Source organism: Ammospiza caudacuta, chromosome 1, assembly GCF_027887145.1.
Source record: "Ammospiza caudacuta isolate bAmmCau1 chromosome 1, bAmmCau1.pri, whole genome shotgun sequence".
In the NCBI taxonomy this organism is placed as follows: domain Eukaryota; kingdom Metazoa; phylum Chordata; class Aves; order Passeriformes; family Passerellidae; genus Ammospiza; species Ammospiza caudacuta.
In genome coordinates this window covers 98,419,382-98,438,403 of record NC_080593.1, presented here as the reverse complement: position 1 = coordinate 98,438,403, position 19,022 = coordinate 98,419,382, and the positions used below count along the sequence as shown (strand labels likewise).

Genomic DNA, 19,022 nt, shown 5'->3' with positions numbered 1-19,022 from the left:
AGCATCATTAAAAACTCAAAATAATAAACAAATTTGCAAAAAATAATAGGAAAAAAGAGACTAGTCTTGTAAATAGAGTGACCGGTGTCATGATGAGGAAAGTAGACCATGTAAGAGACCCTAGCAGAGCACTACATGTAAGTAAATAGTTATTCTATGCCTGTTTTCATATGGTGTTCATTAGAAAAACAAAAGAACTGCCTCCAGCAGTTTTTCCTTAGAAACAGACAATACAGCTTTTGTCTTTTGTATCTGCGTAAGAGAGTCACAGACTGGAGAAAACACCCAAGTTTCCCCTTTGAATTAATGATATCTAAAAATAAGAAGAATGAAATATGTTTTGATTATCAGATGAATGTTAAAGTCTAAGTAATGCTCTATTAAATTTCTTTGAGAAAAATGACCCTTTTCAGATGCATTGCCTATTTGCTTAGGGCAATCTTGCTAAGAGACCTAACAGTGAATTATCATATACAAATTGAACTTTGATATGAAGAGGGTCCTTAGAGAGCTGGTGAGAACTCTCTGCATATAAATAGTCACAATATGGTATGGAAGAATCAAGTTACTCACAGACTAGTGATATGTAAAGCAGTACGAATTGCTACAGAGAAATAAAGTCACCATAGTGATTATCTTATGTGCCAGTAACCTGAAAGTTTTCATGGCAAGGCTCACTTTCACTTTCTATTGCACCAGTGAGCGATTAGTAAATAATTGACTAGAAACAGACTTTCTGGTAGTACCAATTACTGTAATTTCACTGAAATTCATCTATTTTTTTAGTCAAAGATCAGCCACTTAGCATACCTCCACAAGTAGACTGGAAAATCTGAAATCACTGAGCATTCCCAGGAGAGTTTTCATCTGGCGTAAAGTGAGTCATCTAGAGTGATTATTTTGATATTTATGAATGAGGTTCCTTCTAGAATCTTTATAGGATTTTTCTTGTAAATATTTTAGAGCTCTTAATTGAAGATAAGTTCAAGAACCAGAACAGTCAGATTAAAAAAATGCTCTGAAAAGCTGTCTGCTGCTGCTTCAGTCCTACTGAATTTTGGTCAAAGCACAAAGCCTTCCACTCATCTCTGGTTGTCTTACCAGAATTTTCTTACAATTCACATTGTAGTATCAGTAAATCAGGGGTTTCATGCACTAAGGATGTGGTTTTAGCTCACACTCACCTGGTGTGACTGTTGACTTTTTGGGGCACAGTGGTCCTGCACTTGCCTTTTCCTTCTCAACCTTGTATTGGACAGAGCAAATACATCATTATGAGCTGGATCAGTTTGTTGAACTGCTGGAAAACTATCCCACCTCCTTCCCTGGCAGGCCCTGAGTGTGAATAAAGGATTGAACTGATTCTCCCCTGCAGCAGCATAATCTTATTATGTGCAAGGGATGCATCAGGGACACACTACCTGGAGCGGAGGATGAAGAGATGTTTGTGGATTTGACTGATTGAAATATATTTGACAAATCACACCCAGCATTCCAACTAGTTTCAAAATTACAGCCCTCCTTATGGGTCTTGGAATTGCATTAAACAAAGTATGGACTGGGCTGGAAGTTAAACTAACCACATCTCCTGAAGGGTGCTTTTCTCCCAGCCTGATGAGTGCAAGCTCAAGAAGGTGCTGTGGACTCCACACCACAGACACCATACAGGCACAGTTACAGTAGTATTTTTGTAAAATATAAAAAAATTACATTTCATTTCACTTAAACAGTTGATCCTAAAATTCTCTCTTCATCACTAACTGAAATCTGAAAAGCTTCCCCTTCCTGACTGGCCATACATGTTGCATATTATCAGACACAGAGCTTCTCTCTGTATTCAGTAAGAATGGAAAAATTGTAGAAAATTACTAGCCTGGGTTTTGATAGTGAGGACTAAAAAGAGAGAAATGTAGTCGATTGCCAAACATCTTTATGACACATGGGTCTCATCAAACTAACTGAACTTTTTTTGCATCTCAAGTTTGCCTGCTAAGCGAAATAGTATTAATGTAATAGTAATGTAATAGTTTTGTTCTAAAAAAGTCCTTGATTAAGATTAAATACACTTAAAAGAAAATGTAGTGATAATGAGTATATTAAATCCCATTGAAATTATATATTTCAGGGCAGTTTTTCACTTACAGTGTTGAACCTGAATGCTTGTAGACAAAAAAGCAGAATTGTACAATACATATTTATTGGTACCAGTACAACAAAGAATGAGCACCAGCCAGCAATAATTTGATGTAATGATCAATAATATTAAAACAGTTCTGAAAAATTTAAAGTATTAAATAGAGCACTTTTACAAAAGCAAATTTGAGAGATTTCCTCTTCTAATACAACAAAAATAGTCACTTCTGTTTACATTAATTTGCTTTTGATGTTTCATTTAGCTAATTTTGGTTTTTAATTATGTTTTCAATAACAGAAAAAAGAAGTAGTGTGACTTCTGAATCTGAAGCTTGAAAGTTTTAAAATTACATCCCAATTATTTTGTCTTCACATTGCTATAGGAATGATTTAGCATTCAGCAGTATACATAAAATTGCCATTATAGTTAGCATTTAAACAAGGAGTGAGGAAGCCACAGTCACGCTGAAGTGAACACCAACTTTGCTAAGGACTTACATAGAATAAAGATTTAGTTTCAAATCTTCACCTATAAAAAATTAAATTCTGATTGTAATGTAAGTATCTATCTTATCTACATATGAAAATTGCTCCCACTATGTAAATATTTACATGTTACCAGTATTGAAGCATTTTCTTATTTTTATAAAAAATGGATATCATTATGAAAAGGGTGGTATTCTTTATTTATCAATGTGTTCTATAGCTTCTTAATATTAGTGCTAAATAATATGTTCTTAAATATCTTTTTTTCACTGTCTTTTTCTTTTTTTCAGATGAGAAAAATAGAATATTTATTATTTCTCCTGTATGGTAAAATGGCCTTTCTGGTGTGAAAATAGTGAGATTGCATAGAACTTTTTGTAGCCATTGAATACAATTTAAAACAATATTTCTCAATTCATATACTTCACTTTTGCTAAGTATCCTTTAGCTTTACAATGATTAATTTTTTCCATGCTGCCTATCAACATATTTATAAAATCAAGACCATGTTTTATTTACAGCAAAGACATGATAGAGATGAGTCATAAAAGAAATTCTGCATTAAGAAAATCCTAACAGAGCAAGAGAGGATGTTTTTTGAAAGGCATGAAGATCCATGAGGCACCTAACTGATGTATCGAAGTGCCCTTCATGTCTTTGATAATCTGCCCTGAATGCATGCTATTTAGTAAAATGCCATTTCTTCCATCAAAGCATTTTCTTTTCTGCAGCAAAATTTGATAGCCAGCTAAAATCTGATTTTTACCCACAAAAGAGACCTGTTTGTGTATTCACAATCGTGAGCACATTAAGCAAAAATATTAACCTCCTTATTTTCCTAAAAGAATAGCCTTATTTATCAGTTTCAGCTGAAATAACTCAGTCCTGGAGTTTAGGATTCTATCATTCTTTGTGGTCAGTTTACCAACATTGATTTTAGTCGTGTAGTAAGATGCACATAAAAGTATTCTACATATGCAGTGGAAAGACGATGCTGCGGTGTTATTTACATCAGTAATAATTTCCAGCTTTGGAAGAGCACACTGCATATTCAGCACTGCTCTTTTCTTTTATAGAGTTCCTGCATGAAAGGAAGCTGTGATATGATCTTCAGCATGTCCAGGTCACTGAGTCTTTCTTTCAATTGTTTTCCAAAAGATGCCTCCAGTTACTTTAACCTAGAACAGAACAGTATGACTAAAAAGAGTTTTGCTACACCATAATCAACAGTAACAAAATTTACTACTTCATAAATAAAAAACAGTGAAATCCTTAAGGGATCCAAAAAGCTTTTGTGGAAGAAGAAGGATTATACAAAAGATGATACACTTACTACTGCAACTCTGTCTTGGGTCACTAAGTAGCAGACAGATCAGCTGATAAGAGTATTTCCTGACTGTTTTACATACTGAAAACAACCTAGACACCCCTCCCCATCATCATATAAGGATTTTTCACCTTTTCTAAATCTTGCTCTCATATTTTTCAAATGTTCAGTGTATTTTATGCAATGAATTTGACAAACTTACTTCGATAGAATAACCCAAATTTATTCAACAAACTCAGTGTGGTCTACACTTGCATAGATATCTTCATAAATGTTCTTGGGATGCTTTTGAAAATGAGGCATGTAGGCTGTTTCCTAATGCACACAATGCCATTTCAGGATTTCACAGTGATCTGACTTGTGACCGAGGTCTATCGAAAGTGCCTAGTGCAGGTGAGGGGCTTTTCCACCCTGCACTGCTAAGCAGCCTCACCTCTACTGAGAGATCAGCACATACGTAAAGAATTGTAATTAAAAACTCTGACTTCACTGGGGAAGTAGATTGCAGGTAGAGAGCAACCTTATAGAGCTCTTAACGGCAGTATTTTACTTGTTGCAGTTACAGAAGTAATAAATGTGTTGTGCCGAATTGTAGAGGTTGGTACTGTTGACTTCTTCCTGAGAGATAAAATTACTCATTTTTGAGAACAAACATCTTTAAATGTGCATGTTTAGAGTGCATTTAGAAACAAGTTCACCAATTATGTCTTTTGAGCTATCCACTTCAGAAAGCAACTCATTCCATATTGGCTATGTAACAGATGTCAGTTATTGATAGCTTTAATTTGCAGCTAATGAAGACCATGTTTGAACTTGTGACCTAAATGTGAGAAGTTCCATATGTACCTCTGTAAGCCATCTAGATTTAAACATTGTTTCTTCAACAATAGTAATTTTTTTTCCAGAATGCTGTGAATTTTATTGCTTGACTGATACAGCCCAAAGTATTCTTCTTTTAAAATTTATTTTACTTGTGCTTTATAAATATAAATATAAAAAACAGGGATTAAAATTATTTTAAAACTATGTCAAATTAAAACTAGCAGCTGCAGGTACACCCTCTGAAGATAAGATCTTGACAAAAACACGAATATCATTCTTGATCTAACTAAGAGTGCAAGGATAAGCACCTGAGAAATGAGAATACCGGAGGAGCCGTGGATCTAGGTGAAGTCAGAGGGAGCTCAGAAATCAAGGGAAATTGCTTGTGGCATCGCAGACAGAGCTTTACATGTTGGGATAAATGTGGATCTCTTCTGTGAACTGGAAGGAAAGGACAATCAAGGCTCAACAAGAACTCCTCAGCCACTATTGTGAAATGACTTCCTGCAACCCTACCTCCATTTTAGGGGCAGGCTTGTTTGTTTGTTGGTTTTTAATATGCTTCTGCCCATTAACTGAGTATTTATTGTGCTTTTATGCATGTTTTTAAAAGGATATTCTTAAGAGTAGGACGGAAAAGAACCCATTTGACCTTCTTTTTCATAACTAAGGAAATGGCTGCAACACTTAAAGCCAAAAGGAACAATTAGTTGGTACACAGCAAGTAGAAAATTAATTTCAAGGCACACCTGCTACAACTGTTTTCAGACATTTTCAAATTTAATATAATCTTCTGCAGTGAGCATTCTGAGCCAGCATCTACACTTTGCGTCCTTTTATGTGGTCTAATTTAAGTATGATGTCAACAAAATTTTATATTTAGGTTTTTCAATAAAATTCTAGCTACAGCTGTATGCTTAGTCCTCACTCATATAACTCTAACAGGAGTGGGCTGAAGAAAAAAATGCAAAAATAATATTACCTCATAAGTTTTAAAAAATGTTTATGCTTGTAAAAGGAAAGAGCAAGTCATCTTCTAAATCCTTTTCCCTTTTTTATTCCTTCCTCTATTTCCCCTTAAAGATGACAAAATAAACAACAGCTTGTTTTCCTTTTAAGTAGTCCTGCTTAAGGAAAATAACCTTCTGAAAAACAAAATTGTTTATTTATTGTTTAAATTACCAGTTTTATATTTGAAAATTTTGGGGCACATATTTGTAATGAACTCTCCTCTGAAAAAGCAGTTCAAATGCAACATTTACTGGACCAGTTTCACTTCCTAAAAAAGAGAAACCAGAAAATTGAGCAACACACACCCTTGTCACAATTTCAGTCAAGTCCCACAAATCTCATTTGATCCTGCAGACCTATGGCAAAACCATGACCCAAAGCTCAGAATGTTTAATTAAAGTGACACTTAGGTTTGTTTTGATTTGTCTTTGGCACTTGCTTTCCAAAATGGTTGTCTTTAGGTGGAGTCCGTGGGCCAGTTGTGAATACTGAAGTAAAGCCTAAAAAGCCAAGCTCATGAGCTGCATTGTAAAGAACAATTAAGATATTGAATATAATGAATCTGGCTACAGGGGAGAATATAATGTTCCAAACATAATTCTTTTTTCTTTAAAAAAAAAATGGTGTTACCAGTAGCCATAAAAATGGATATATACATTCTTACTGGATACATACTTTACATTTTAACAGAAGAAATGCTACAAGTTGAATAAGGAAGTCTCTGTGAAGTTTCTGCTTGACTGGTATAAGAAAAATACATGACTGTAGCTTTTTATATACATTATTTTGATATAGTAATATGGGCAAACAGATGAACCAATGCACATTGGCACCAATGCATTGATTTTGAGAGTATAGGCCTCATATATATTGTCTTTGTTAGCTATGTCCTGCTCCAGAGCAAAGTCCTCTGGGCTGAGAGGTTCAGACTGTGTGTGTCAACAGTGATTACACAGATGAGGTCTGAGCTGGGACAAGTTCTCCACCTTGCCTTTTTTCCTGAATCTCCACATCTACGTGACTCAACGCAGATTACAAGTGACTGTACAGGCAATACAGGCAATCAATGAATAAGACACATAGGCTAACCTCACTGTATAGAGCTATTTGCAGCCAGCTGTAGTCATGATTTACTATGCATCTTTGTCAACAAGAAAAGTGGTGTTTTATTTCTCTGACATTAACAGGAATCAATTTGTGAGGCCCAATTTACCTGACCATTCTGTTTTTGGTACATAAAAATTTAAAATTACTCCTCCTTTTCTCCATTACTCAAGAGTTTAGAAGTTATTCCCCCTAGTGCTGTTATTAGAGATGTCATTTTGCTTTACACTGTTTTCTACTGTAAAATAATTGTTAGAAAACTTTGAAAATAAAAGTAAACATTGAGCTGCACTCTTGCTAAAAAAAATGAACAAACCCTATCATCAGCAGAAAGCTTCATAATGAATGCAAGAATCTTAATTTCAGAAGTGCTCATCAATAATTTTGAAGTATATTTCCCCTTCAGATGACATTAAATGAAAGAGGTGAGAGTGGCACTCAAAAGTGGTGTATTTAAAAAAACACCCGAGTAAGTAAAGACTCGGTTTTTATCCATAATCATGAGAGATAGAGCATATTACAACCTAACCACAGTGTGAAACAGAAGCAATAGCAGTACTCTGATTAAAATGTAGCTCATCATTTTTATGTATGATAGTTCTTTAGTAGCTGTAAGAGCTCTTAATGCCATCTATACCTTTAATTTCAGCAGTGTCAGTAAATAATGCCAATTAAACTCCATTCTGAGACAAAAGGTTTGTCTGTGTGAAAGAACTTCCTGTATACTTCACCTCAGTTTGGTGGAGTTTTTTTGTAACAATAGTATTGAACTGGGTGGAGGGGGAAGTCCCTCCAAAAAATAGGGAAAAAAACCCCAACACTTTGAAAATATTTATATAAATTAACTTTTATAATAGAAATGGAATTTATCAACAGAAAATGTGAAAGAACCTAAGAGAAAATGAAGTGGAACCAACCTTACAATGTCTGAAAACCATATGTGATTATGTGATATATAAGGACTTCTAATACATATTATAACATAGGAATATAAATATACAATATTATCTAAAAATACAAATAAAGGAGTACATAAATTCACATAATAAAAAAGGAGTACAGGAATTAAAAAACCCAGAAAATTAGGCCACAGTTACAAAAATGAGCAGCAATTTAGGGATTTTGGATATATGGCTTTCCTTAAAAGCATATGTTTTTTCGAGGCGATCTGAACACTTACAGTCTAAAAGATCAAGTTCCTGTAAAGCATTACAATAATTTAAACATTTTAGTAAAATGACAACAAATTTCCCTTCCAAAATACAGTGAACAGATCAGGAAAGGAATGCATTTGGGTCCTTAAAATAAAATCATAGTTATATACCTGCAGGAACAATAAGAAAAAGGCACTAACCTCCCACCACAATTCAGGCCAAAGAGCCAGGGCCAGGGAGGTTGTTACAAGGTGATGATAATCTATGCCAGGCAGGTAGGTAGTAATACGAAAGAAATAGATATGATGGACATAACTATTGGTTTTGTTGTCAATGAACACTCATAATTTAGGTTTGTGTACCTCTGAACTACAGATTTGTATATACACAGTTTGATCTCAAAAATAATTAAGTCATTTGCAATCACGCTTTTAAGTATAATGAGAAAAAAGGCATAAGCATATAAAAATAGAGAACACATCAACATGCAAATCCAAAGTAATTAAAACTGGGTGTAGAGTTCCTGATTTTAGAAGCTCCCAAATATAAGGAAATCAGATTGGAAAAATTTGAATTTTCTATTACCAAGACCAAATTTCTAGTTCTTGTCATTTAAAAAAGTTAGCAACCATGAGGCAAGTCTGATAAGTCATACATACAGAGAGCATTGAAACAAGATGCCTGAATGTATGAACAGCCCAGTTTAGTTCACTACTGGTTTTTAAGCCAAGAAAAACTTATCTGAGTGATCCCTCTTGCATTTTCCTTGTCTGCCATCCAAGATGCAACATCAGCAGCACACTTAGGTGAATTCAGACTTGGTGATAAACTGTTGCTTTCACTGGGATACAGTTGCCTGCTGCCCCATTTCGATGGGAAAAAGGTTCTATCTGAAACCTGAAACTATATATTAAGGCTGAGACAAGCTGAGAGCACACTGGTAGCCTATGGAAAAGAATGAGATGTGAGAAATAAGGCATCAGTTCTTCTTTGTGTCACAATTTATTGTTAGGAAAATGAACCTCAAGAGATATTGCCACCTGTGCTGGCTTAGAGAGGACCAATGAGGCCTGGGGCCACCATGAAAAAAGTGAAGGGTGTGCATGGGCAGGAGGAGGGAAGGAGAGAAAATGAGAAAGGTGAGTGCTTGGAGAAGTAATTTAAGCCATATTTAACATCATCCCTACTGAGAAGAATATTGAGGTATGGAAGACATGGGGGAAAAAGCAACCAAATATTTTGCATTACTTTTCTTCAAACTTCCTGTTGTCTATCGGTCACATTTCTGCAGAAAGATAAGTCCTTTGATTCATAAGACTGACAAGAGGGCAGTTTCAGACACGTGGAAACCTTTGGTCAACACATGGCTGGAAAACCTCATCATCCAGACTCAACAGTTTTTTAATAGTTTGGGATACTGCAGAATAATATTTCTAAGATAATTTTAAAAATTCATCTCATTTGTAATGTAGATGACTGAAAAAGTTGTCCATGGCAAAATGAAAATGAAGGACAAACATTTTAAGCCATGTTGGCTTCTTCACGTACTGCTGCCATTGTCCTGCAGTTCCTGCTGAAAAGTTAATACTAAACCAGCTTAAGTTAATACTACATATATGTGTCAAGCACGAATGCCAGCAGGATCCTGAAAACAATTACTTGCTCAAATGCTTGTATCCCAAGGAAAAGGAGGCTGAGAAGAAGGTAGGAGCATACACACATATACATGAAGAAGAACTTTCCCCATCAGAGCCTTTCTTGCTCTCTCTTTTTCCCTTTTTAAACTAGGTGCTAAACTTACAACAGTTCATCTAGGAGAAGAAGGAACCCTCTACATTGTAAAAAAAAGTTAGTATTTTATTACTTGTTTAATTTTCTTTCTTTCTTTGAACACCACTGCCAGCCCAGAAAGGAATTTGTATTTTTCATATCAACAATATTGGTTTTACAAATGAAAGTTAAAATCCCTAAGGTTTCATGTGATCCACTTGAAGCGATTCTTAGCTTTGTTACACCACTGATAACATGTAATCATAATCGTAAAACAAACAGTTCTAATCTAAAGCACTTAATAAAAGCATAAATCATTCTATTATTAATAAAAACATAAATCAAACTTTATATTTGAAAAAAAAAAAATTTCTGCAACTCTGATTAGAGTCATCATCTCCTGAAATAGTCCTGGCCTGCCAGAAACTGAGGTTGATCAGACACGTAAGGAAGCATACAACCCTTGGATGAGACTCAAGGAAAGTGTATAACTCTCTATAAATGCCCGGGATATAAGAATGTGAATGCAGTCAGGGCGCACTCTGACCTCAAATAACCTAGGCAATTAAACAAGTCACTGACCTCAACACACAAACACCTCAGATCTCAGAATTCAAGCAGGATGTGTGTGAATATTCTCACAATCTTGAGTTTCAATGGATACTTTTTAACCTTGAAGTCAGTTGTTTCATAATAAGTCATACAAATACTCTTACTGACTGTCATGCGACTACATAGGTAAGCAAATTATTCTTATCTGTGCAAATCTGGTTGTTGATTTGCATCGGTTATATGCACCACAAGCAGGAAATGCAGTAGTATTTTACTAGCTCCACACCAGTCAGCAAACAGGACTTGCGACAACTTTTAAGAGCCGTATCGTCCATAGATTTTAATCCTTTGTACCCTGCTAGTCACTTCCATCAGTCTCACACATCCTAAATTAAGAATTGTTTTCTTGCTCTCGAGCTAGCATTTTATTTTTAAAAAGACACCGGAGAACAAGCAATCAAAGCAGTCTGCTTGGCTGAAGTCGCTGCAGCACAGCTGATATATGCCTGAAGTTTAGCGTCACTTTTCTCGAGGAGATCTGTGAAAGAGTTGAACACAAAAGCAATGCCTGTCCTGGCGCGTCGCTTTCACTCCAAGAGAGGTGTGAGGGAAGGTGAAGCGGAGGAGGAATCACCTCCCTCCTTCTCCCGCTGCCTCTCCAGCGCAAGCGGGCCTGGCGGGAGCGCCCGTGGCCGCCGGGGCGGCGGGGGCGGCTGAGGGACCCCTCCGGCCGGGCGCTACCAGCGAGGGGCGGTCCCCGCCCGAAGGAACAGGGGAGGCAGCTCCCTGTGGACTCGGCTGAGGAGCTCCTGTCGCCCAGCGGAGCGGTGACACACCGGAGCGGTGGGGGAGAGAGGAGAGGGCCGGGGCTAACAAAGCCAGACCGCCTCCCTGCCTCCATTCCAGCGCGGCTCCCGGCCGCCCCCCGCGGGTTTCCCGCGGCCGCCGAGCGGGAACGAGCCCGGGGCGAGGCGCCTGGACCCGAATAAGGGAAGGGGCCCGGTTTCTGCGGGGCAGACCGGCCGCAGGGGGCTCGTGGAGTCCGCCGGGCGGCGGGGGCGGCCGGGCGGGCGGAGGACGGAGCGGGGATGCCCGCGGCCCTCCTGCCGCCGCCGGGCTGTGCGCGGGCGCCGCAGCCGCAGCCGTAGCCGTGCCTGCGGCAGGCGGCGGCCATCGCGGGCTCGCCGCCCCCGTGCGCCCCTCCGAGGACGGAGGGGTGGGGGCAGAGGAGGCGGAGGAAGCGGCGGCGGCGGCGCCAGGAACAGGGAGGCGGCGGCACGGCGAGGGAGGGAGCCAGAGCCGAAGCCGGGCCGGGCCGCGCGAAAGCAACAGCAGAGCCAGCTCCTCCTTCTCCTCCTCCTCGGTGAGTGCCGCTCCGCCACCCCCGGAGGCTGCTCCCCGCCGAGCCCGGGAGCCGGCGGAGGCCGGGCCGCGCCGCTGAGGTGCCCGGGAAGAGGCCCGCGCCGGGAGCGGGACACCGCGGCCTCCGCTGGGTGAGCGTCCCCGGGGCAACGGCGCACCGCGGCCCGACTGCACCCTGCCCTCACCGCCGGGCGCGGAGGGCTGCTGCGGTGCAGGGGGAGCCAGTGGATTGGGCCGGGGCGGTTCACCGCTTGCCCGCCGCCCTCTTCCCGGGCCTCGGCCCCGGCCTCCGCTCCCTTTGTTTGCTGGGCTCCCCGAGCCCGCGGCGGTGCCAGGCCCTGCGGAGGCACCGGGGCCGCGGCGCGGCCTGCGAGGCGGCCGGGCGGGCGGGAGGGAAGCAGTGCCGGGCCCGGGCCGGCGAGGCGCTGCCCAGCCCCCGCCGTGACAGGAGGGGGCCCGGCCAGCCTCTCGTCCCCGCCAGTGGCGGCAACGGGGCCCGCCGGGCTGCCGTGCTCCTACCCTGGGCCGCTGCCCGAATGCACCCCGCGCCTGCTGGTGCCATTGCGGGGGGCGACGGAATTGGGCTGAGTTCCCTTTACCCCGCCGTGAAACCCGCCTTCACTGGAGGCTTGTATGTCCCCGTCTCCGGCGGGGCGGGTGCCCGGAGGTGGCGATTTGGGCAGCCGGGTCGGGGTTTGTGCGGTGCAGGAGCCCCGGGTTGCTGCGAGGTGAGGGTGCGCCAAGGGCTCCCGAAGGGGCGACCGAGAGAGGCTCCTTTCTGTGACAGGCGGCACTTAAGAACTTGACTTTAAAAAAAGCATTACCAGATCCGCAAACTTTACTCGCTTTCATTGTTCTTCGAGCTGCTTTTTACACTCTCTTTCCGTAAAGATGCCACTTAGAAAACAACTAGCCCATGCCAACCCGTTTGCTCATGAAAAAAGCCTTTGCAAAACAACGGGTTTTTGAGAGATGCAGAGGATGATGCTTCTGTGATGTGAGGGTACTTTGGCTATGTCTTTCTGTCCTCTTTATTTTTCTTCCTATGTTTTCGAAATCATCTTAGTTTGGAACATAGTGTTTTGTTTATCATGTGGAGTAGGTTACTGCATTCAAGAAGTTGTTCGTAGAATATGCTTTAGTCAGGAAAACTGACTTCCCTTTAAAAAATTCTTGTGCCTTTTCACTGGGAGGGCCCAACCACTCTTTCCTACAGGCCAAGAATGTCTGTCCTCTTAATACACCTGTAGTTAAAAAACGCCTGCTGCAGGCCTCCTGTCTTGGAGAGCTGCTGTCTGCCCAAGTATTCAAGGAATAATGCATCTGCGTTTCTGCTCTGGGTGGAAAAAACCAGAACCGGTTCTGTTTCTAATATTTGTTTGTGCTAATAGATACATCTTTGGATTGTAGAAAATATGGAAGCTTTGGCGCGATTATAAAAGAAATTACTTAGCTTGGCTGGAAGACTCTCAACAACTAGAGAATGTGTAGGTATTTTTTGAGTCTTCTGCAATAAGACAGTAGTCAGAACTCACAGTTTTATGTGTAACTTAGGAAAGACAATTTCAGCTTTTTCAAAATGCTTACTTTTTTGATGTGTTAAACAGTACTTGAAGGGAGTTTTCACTTCCAATTCAGTATTTCTTGGGGTTTTGGCATTGCTCTGTGCTTGGAACTGAGCTTTTACTTGAAACAGGTTCACCTCTTGTATGCTTAATCAGGGATGCATTCCCTATATCCCAAGTTTTGAGATTTACATTTTTTTAAAGTTAAAATCTAATGAAATTAAGCCTTAATACTTAAAAGTTTAAGTGATAACAGAATATTGTTATGCAGACATACCCACATTAGCTAACTCCCTGGATAGCTGCAAGGGTATGGAGTAGTTAGGGAGAAGCTCTGTGTTGTTTCCAGGGGTTCCATGAGCATCACTTTAATGTACTGCATGTATTGCAGCATCAAAGTGTTTGCATGCATTCAGGAGATGTGATGGATAATTCTAGGTTTCATAAAAACTTGACATACTGAAATCTAAAAACCAGTTGTGTGTTAATTTACACTATGCTATTAACTTCTTTGATCCTAGATTGTGAAGTTGTTCAGTAACCTTGGCTTACTCTTGGAGAGGGATGGTTTGAAGAAATGGTAACTGGTTCTTACTGTTCTGTGAGTAGATTACAACTTCTGACTCTCCTTAACGTAATTAATTGGTAGAGTGAGAGTGAACTCTTAACAAAATGTTGATCGTACAAAGCAAGTTTATTATTTCTGCTCTTTCTTATTAATTTTTTTATAGTCTTACAGTAATTCGGACACGAACAGTTGCAGGGCTTCATGTGGTAGGGCTGCCCTGAGTTCACTACATATTTACTATGCTACTGTTGGCAAAACTGGGGCCATAGTCCAGGCTAATCCCTAACTCAAGTGCCTTTTTCTCTCTTTCTTTACGGCCCTCCTGGGCCTACACAGCACTAGTTTAGCAGTGTTTGGGTAGTACAATGCAATAACATAAAATAGATAGGAAGGAGGCTGTTCTCAGCTGGTGTGTGCCTCAGTGTTTTGGTGATAGGGCTTTGATGCGTATTAGCAACAAATTAGAGAGGGTGGCCCAAGCACTTCTGATGCTTCAAGGAAGAAAATAAGATACAAATAGTATAAAAGGGAATGTAATACAGATGCTAAAATGGCTTGAATATAAATTGGGTAGGAAGAAAAACAGAACAGAGATCGGTATCTTATGCCATGTAACTGTATATTTTGTACTGTAAAGTATTAAACTGAGAGCAAATACAGAACTTTGAGTTGAGAACGCTCTTTTATGTTTTTTATTTTCCAGAAAATAAATAATTATATCTGTAATGTTCCTTGGCCTTAGGTTTATTCTAAAATTTGTTTGCATTCTGTTTTGCTGCACATCTGATTTTCTGGAAATAAATATCAGTCTTCAGAAGACAAAGGTCCCAAGGTCTTACCACCTTTGTCCTGGACCCTCCCAATAAATCTGTAGTAGTAGAGAAGGAAGTATCCTTTAAGAAACACGTTTTTAAAAAATCATTGATTATTTCAGATGTCAAGTTACATACAACAGCATGTTTTTGTAGAAAAGGAGGTGGTTGTGCTTGTAATGGGATATTTATTATCCAGGATTAAAAAGCAGATTCGTACCACTCAAATATATTTTTGATACTGCAGAATAAAAAAATCCATGGTACACAGTACGTTCCTTCTTTTATTATTGTTTTACTTTTTCCTCTTGAAATAATTGATTTCTGAATTAAAGCACTGTGCTATGCAAGTTGAATAAATTTCTGTGTTAAAAATAGTTAGTTACATTAGTTTGGAAAGAAAGATTTAGAAACTTTGGGGCTTTTTGTTGCAGAAGGTTTTTCCCCCGTAGCTGAATTGAAAAAGCTATTGAAACAAAAACCTGTCACCTACTTCAGCCTCTCCTGGTGAATAAAACCACACTGAAAGCAAACTGGCCTATAATTATTGCCCTGGATGAAAATGGAAAGCTGACTGTATGAAAAGGGTTAGCATCAACGTTAGGAAAGAGAGTACACAAACTTTGCTCGAGTCTACACAGAGTGAATTTGAATAGGCAACGTGAAGCAAAATCTGGCTTAATCTACTTATTTTGAGAATTAAAATTTTCAGATCAAAGCCTTAGAAATTTAGCTCTTCAGGTACTTAAGCTCACTTAAATAAAAGTTGCTCTGGATATTTTGTTTTGGTAATTTTTGTGGTCTTCTTTTGTCATGTACAGGCGTGCAAACAATAAGTATTTGGACCTCCAGACAATTTCAGAAGGCTTTGAGGTGTTTGGCTTTGCAAATCTAACTGCTCTTCATTAATCTGTAATGTGGATTTAAGAAGCTATCTTTGCATATTTTTAATTTTTAAAAGATTAATTAAACTGTTATGTCTCATTAAATTATTTTCTGGAAAATATTAAGATAAAATACTTTGAAAACTATTGGTCCTTTTCTGTCTCCTTAACCATTCACATGACACTTTGGACTCTGAGGAACTCAGCTGGCCTCATTTATGAGGCCACATGTTACCTAAAAAATTCTTTCTTGGTTGCTGCATCACCAAGAAGACTATGCAAGTGAAATGTAGGTGTTTGTTTAGCATGGATGTCAATAGAGTGGCCGACTTGTTCTGCCTCTCACTTTAAAATCCATTGAAGGAATATGAAAAAAATCTTTCTTGCAGGTAAAGCCAAGCATAGAGTGCTGTATATAGACATCTCTGTCCAGGTGCTGCTCCCCTAACATTGCTTCCTTTTTTGTATATTTCATGCACACAGCCTCTCATGCTCTGTCTTCTGGGAAACAGTCTTTTTGTAATCTGCCAAGTGCCATAGGTTGGCAATTTAAAAAGTCTTAGATTTGTAAAGTGAGTGAGTTTTTGTTGTAAACACCGATTAATCTTGCTGTAAACTGCTGTAAAATAGTTTTGGATGGGAGCCATTTTCTCTGGAAGTGAAGGTATAGATAGTAGATATTAGTAATTTTTTTGAGAGTTTAAGTGGTCTGAAGTTAAAAATTTAAACCATGAAAACGAGCTGTGCATCTTATTAAGTAAATCACACACATATATGGTATTGTTCTTTGCTTTTCAGTGCACTGTATAATCAGCAGCTGTACTTGTGTCATTTAACTTGGATGTATATGATACTGACCTGTAAGAGCAGTTGTGATAGGTTTTTATGGTCTTGAATTCATGTGGTGAATGCAGCTAGGAGATAAAGTCATTAATTTTAGCATTTGAGATTCCCAAAGTTATTAAATCTGCATTTTTCCTCAAGGATATTCTGTATTGCTTAAAACAGTACGTAGAGTGCTACTTTTGAAAACATTGTTGGAAATGAGATTCCAGTCAGACTTGGTTTTACAGTGTGTGATCTCTTGTTTTTTCTTGAGTAGTTTTATTCTTAATTAATCTTGACGTTTTCTGGTAAATGTGCTAAAACAGTAGCTTGTAGGAGTCTTGAGTAGGTGATTGTTTTTCCTTCTCCAAAGCAGTCTGCATTCCTCAAATAGGTTGAGAACATAGTAGGCTACTCCAAATGTTTCTTTTTGGTCCCATGATGTCTCTAATACAGTGGTCAAGCTTGCCTTCTTTTTTTTGTTCCTTCTGATTTCAGGAATTCTGTCTCTCCTGGCTTTACCTCAATAAGTGCTGCAGGACTGGGCAGTTACAAGCTGTAATTTTGACTGGTTTTGACATCAGTAATGGGTTTTAATACCCTTGGAATCCCTTTGGGTTAGTAATCAGGTATCAGATGAGGAGTTTTAATCAAATAGAGAAACAGAGACAAGTGTCAGCAGGGCAAAGGTTTTTGATTACAGAAGGTGTGCCTTCTAGGATGAGCTGTGTGGAAGCTGTACTCCAAAAACAGGGTAGGCAGCTTTTCAGATGGATGTTCTTTCAGGAGCTGGTGGGAGCTGGGTGAGTAAGGAATTCTCGCCAGATTCACTAACAGAAGCTGTTTGTGCAGGGATACTGCTTTGGGTGAAACTTGTGCTGGGGGAGTTTTCCAAGGTGGAATTTTGGTCAGCCCAAGGAGACTGGCTCTAGAAGAGTTGGTTTGTGCATTCAGACCTACAAGTCACTAAGGTGTAAGAGCTTAAGTCTCAGTCTGTGTGAGGTAGGTGCCTAGTGGCTTTTTTATTCCTTCCCCTCCCTGCCCTCTCTGCAGTGGAAAAGAGGCAAAAGCAGTGCTGATCAATGCACGCTGAAACATTGACTTTCTTCCTCTTTTTGGCTTTTGAAAGGAAAAGAGCTGCTGGTTAGTAGTAGTAAGTAATGCTGAGAGGTAATAAAATGCTAGGCATTAGTCTTTGGCATTATTTTGTACAAAAAATCTGGTTACTTGGGAAAATACTTGCAGTGAATGTAAATATTCTGTGGTCCCTTACTGCTGGGATAAAAGTCTCTATTCACCAATAGCACTTATCTGAGCTGTTATCTAATCCAGTCATGATCAGAAGAAGACAGTGAATTGAAGTTGTTTTATCAGTACTGACTCGTATGTTCTGTGTATTACAAAAATAAGTGCTTTTGGAATCTCCAGTGTTTTAAATGTTGTTGACAGGGGAGAAAAAAGAAACTTAAGTTCTATGTATCAGCATTGAAAAGTATGTATCCCCTTGATTGTCTTTTTTTTTTTTTTTTAATTGGGCTAATACTTTCTTTTCCTTCATTTTATTTATAGTGTGTCTTTAAATTTAATGTCAGAACTGGAGAAAAGAAAGTCAGTGTGCATGGACGCGACTCTTTTATTCGTGGTTGAACTTTGAAGCTTAGCTAGCTTTTGCAGCCAGGCTTCGATACTTCTGGCTCTGCAGAAATTTGACCTTGCTCTGGAGATAGCTATCTTAAGGGCTTTAGGTTTGTGTAAATCTGATAGAGCACATTACTTCATACAGACAGTGAAAATTTTATCTTTGATCCTGTCTGTGTGTAACAATTTATACACTGATGTGAAGTTGCTCAGTGTAAGGCCCAATTTTTTCATGTGCAGGCTGAATGCAATGTACAGTGAGGAGTCCCATTGAGTTAAATGGCTGCTCACAGTTAATTAATCTTTGTTGGGTTAGGACAGAATATTAGCAAAATCAGATCGTTTAGGGCTAAGTGTAAAATGATTTCCTGCTACTGGCAACATTATTTTAAAAAAACCCACGACAGCCCTGAACGAACCATCTTCCATTGTGCATCAGGACAAAACAGTGTCTGTCTAAAAACCGCCATTAATACATTTGCCATCAGATTCATTGGTTGGGGTAGTGAGCCGTTTCTGTCTGCAGGTGATGAGAGTGTAGGTGTAGGAGAAAAAAAGCATTTCCTGATCTTAATCATGAATAATTAAGAGGCTCTCTCATTTTGACCCAAAATGAGAAGATTTGCATGTAGACTAAGTTTTGTCAGAACTGGTCTAGTCCTGTAAAAAGGCTTTACTCTGACAAGTCAGGACTTTATGAAAAAGATGGCTAAACAGCTTTGCCTGTGCAGTCAAAATTCTGTTCCTATTCTGGTCAGTGTGCAAGTTGGGCAGTGTTAGGGTATGTGCCTTCTTACAAGCACCCTTGGACTTAAAAGGGTGAAATTAGAAATTTATGTAATGTTTCGCCTTCTTTTTTTAGGGGAAACAAAGTGTAAAAGTAATTTTGTGAGATTAGCTGGACATAATGCTCTCCCTACAGGTGTGTTTACCTGGTGTATTTGACAGTACTTTAAGCACAGCCGTGTCTCCTGTTTCCCATGTGTGGATAGACTCTAAACCATAAAGA

General features: G+C 39.4%; 1 protein-coding gene across 3 annotated transcripts in view; it reads left to right on the top strand.

The window, feature by feature from the left end:
- Positions 1-11,630: 11,630 nt before the first annotated feature.
- The window catches only part of SOCS6 (suppressor of cytokine signaling 6), a 28,447-nt gene continuing 21,055 nt past the window's right edge, over positions 11,631-19,022 (top strand). The window contains exons 1-2 of one of the 3 annotated variants that reach the window (XM_058804943.1): positions 11,685-11,722; positions 13,808-13,887. The gene's annotated coding sequence lies outside the window, so the exon portion shown is untranslated. Of the gene's footprint in view, positions 11,723-13,807; positions 13,888-19,022 lie in introns of all 3 variants that reach the window. The other 2 variants (XM_058804934.1, XM_058804950.1) reach the window with 2 other exon arrangements.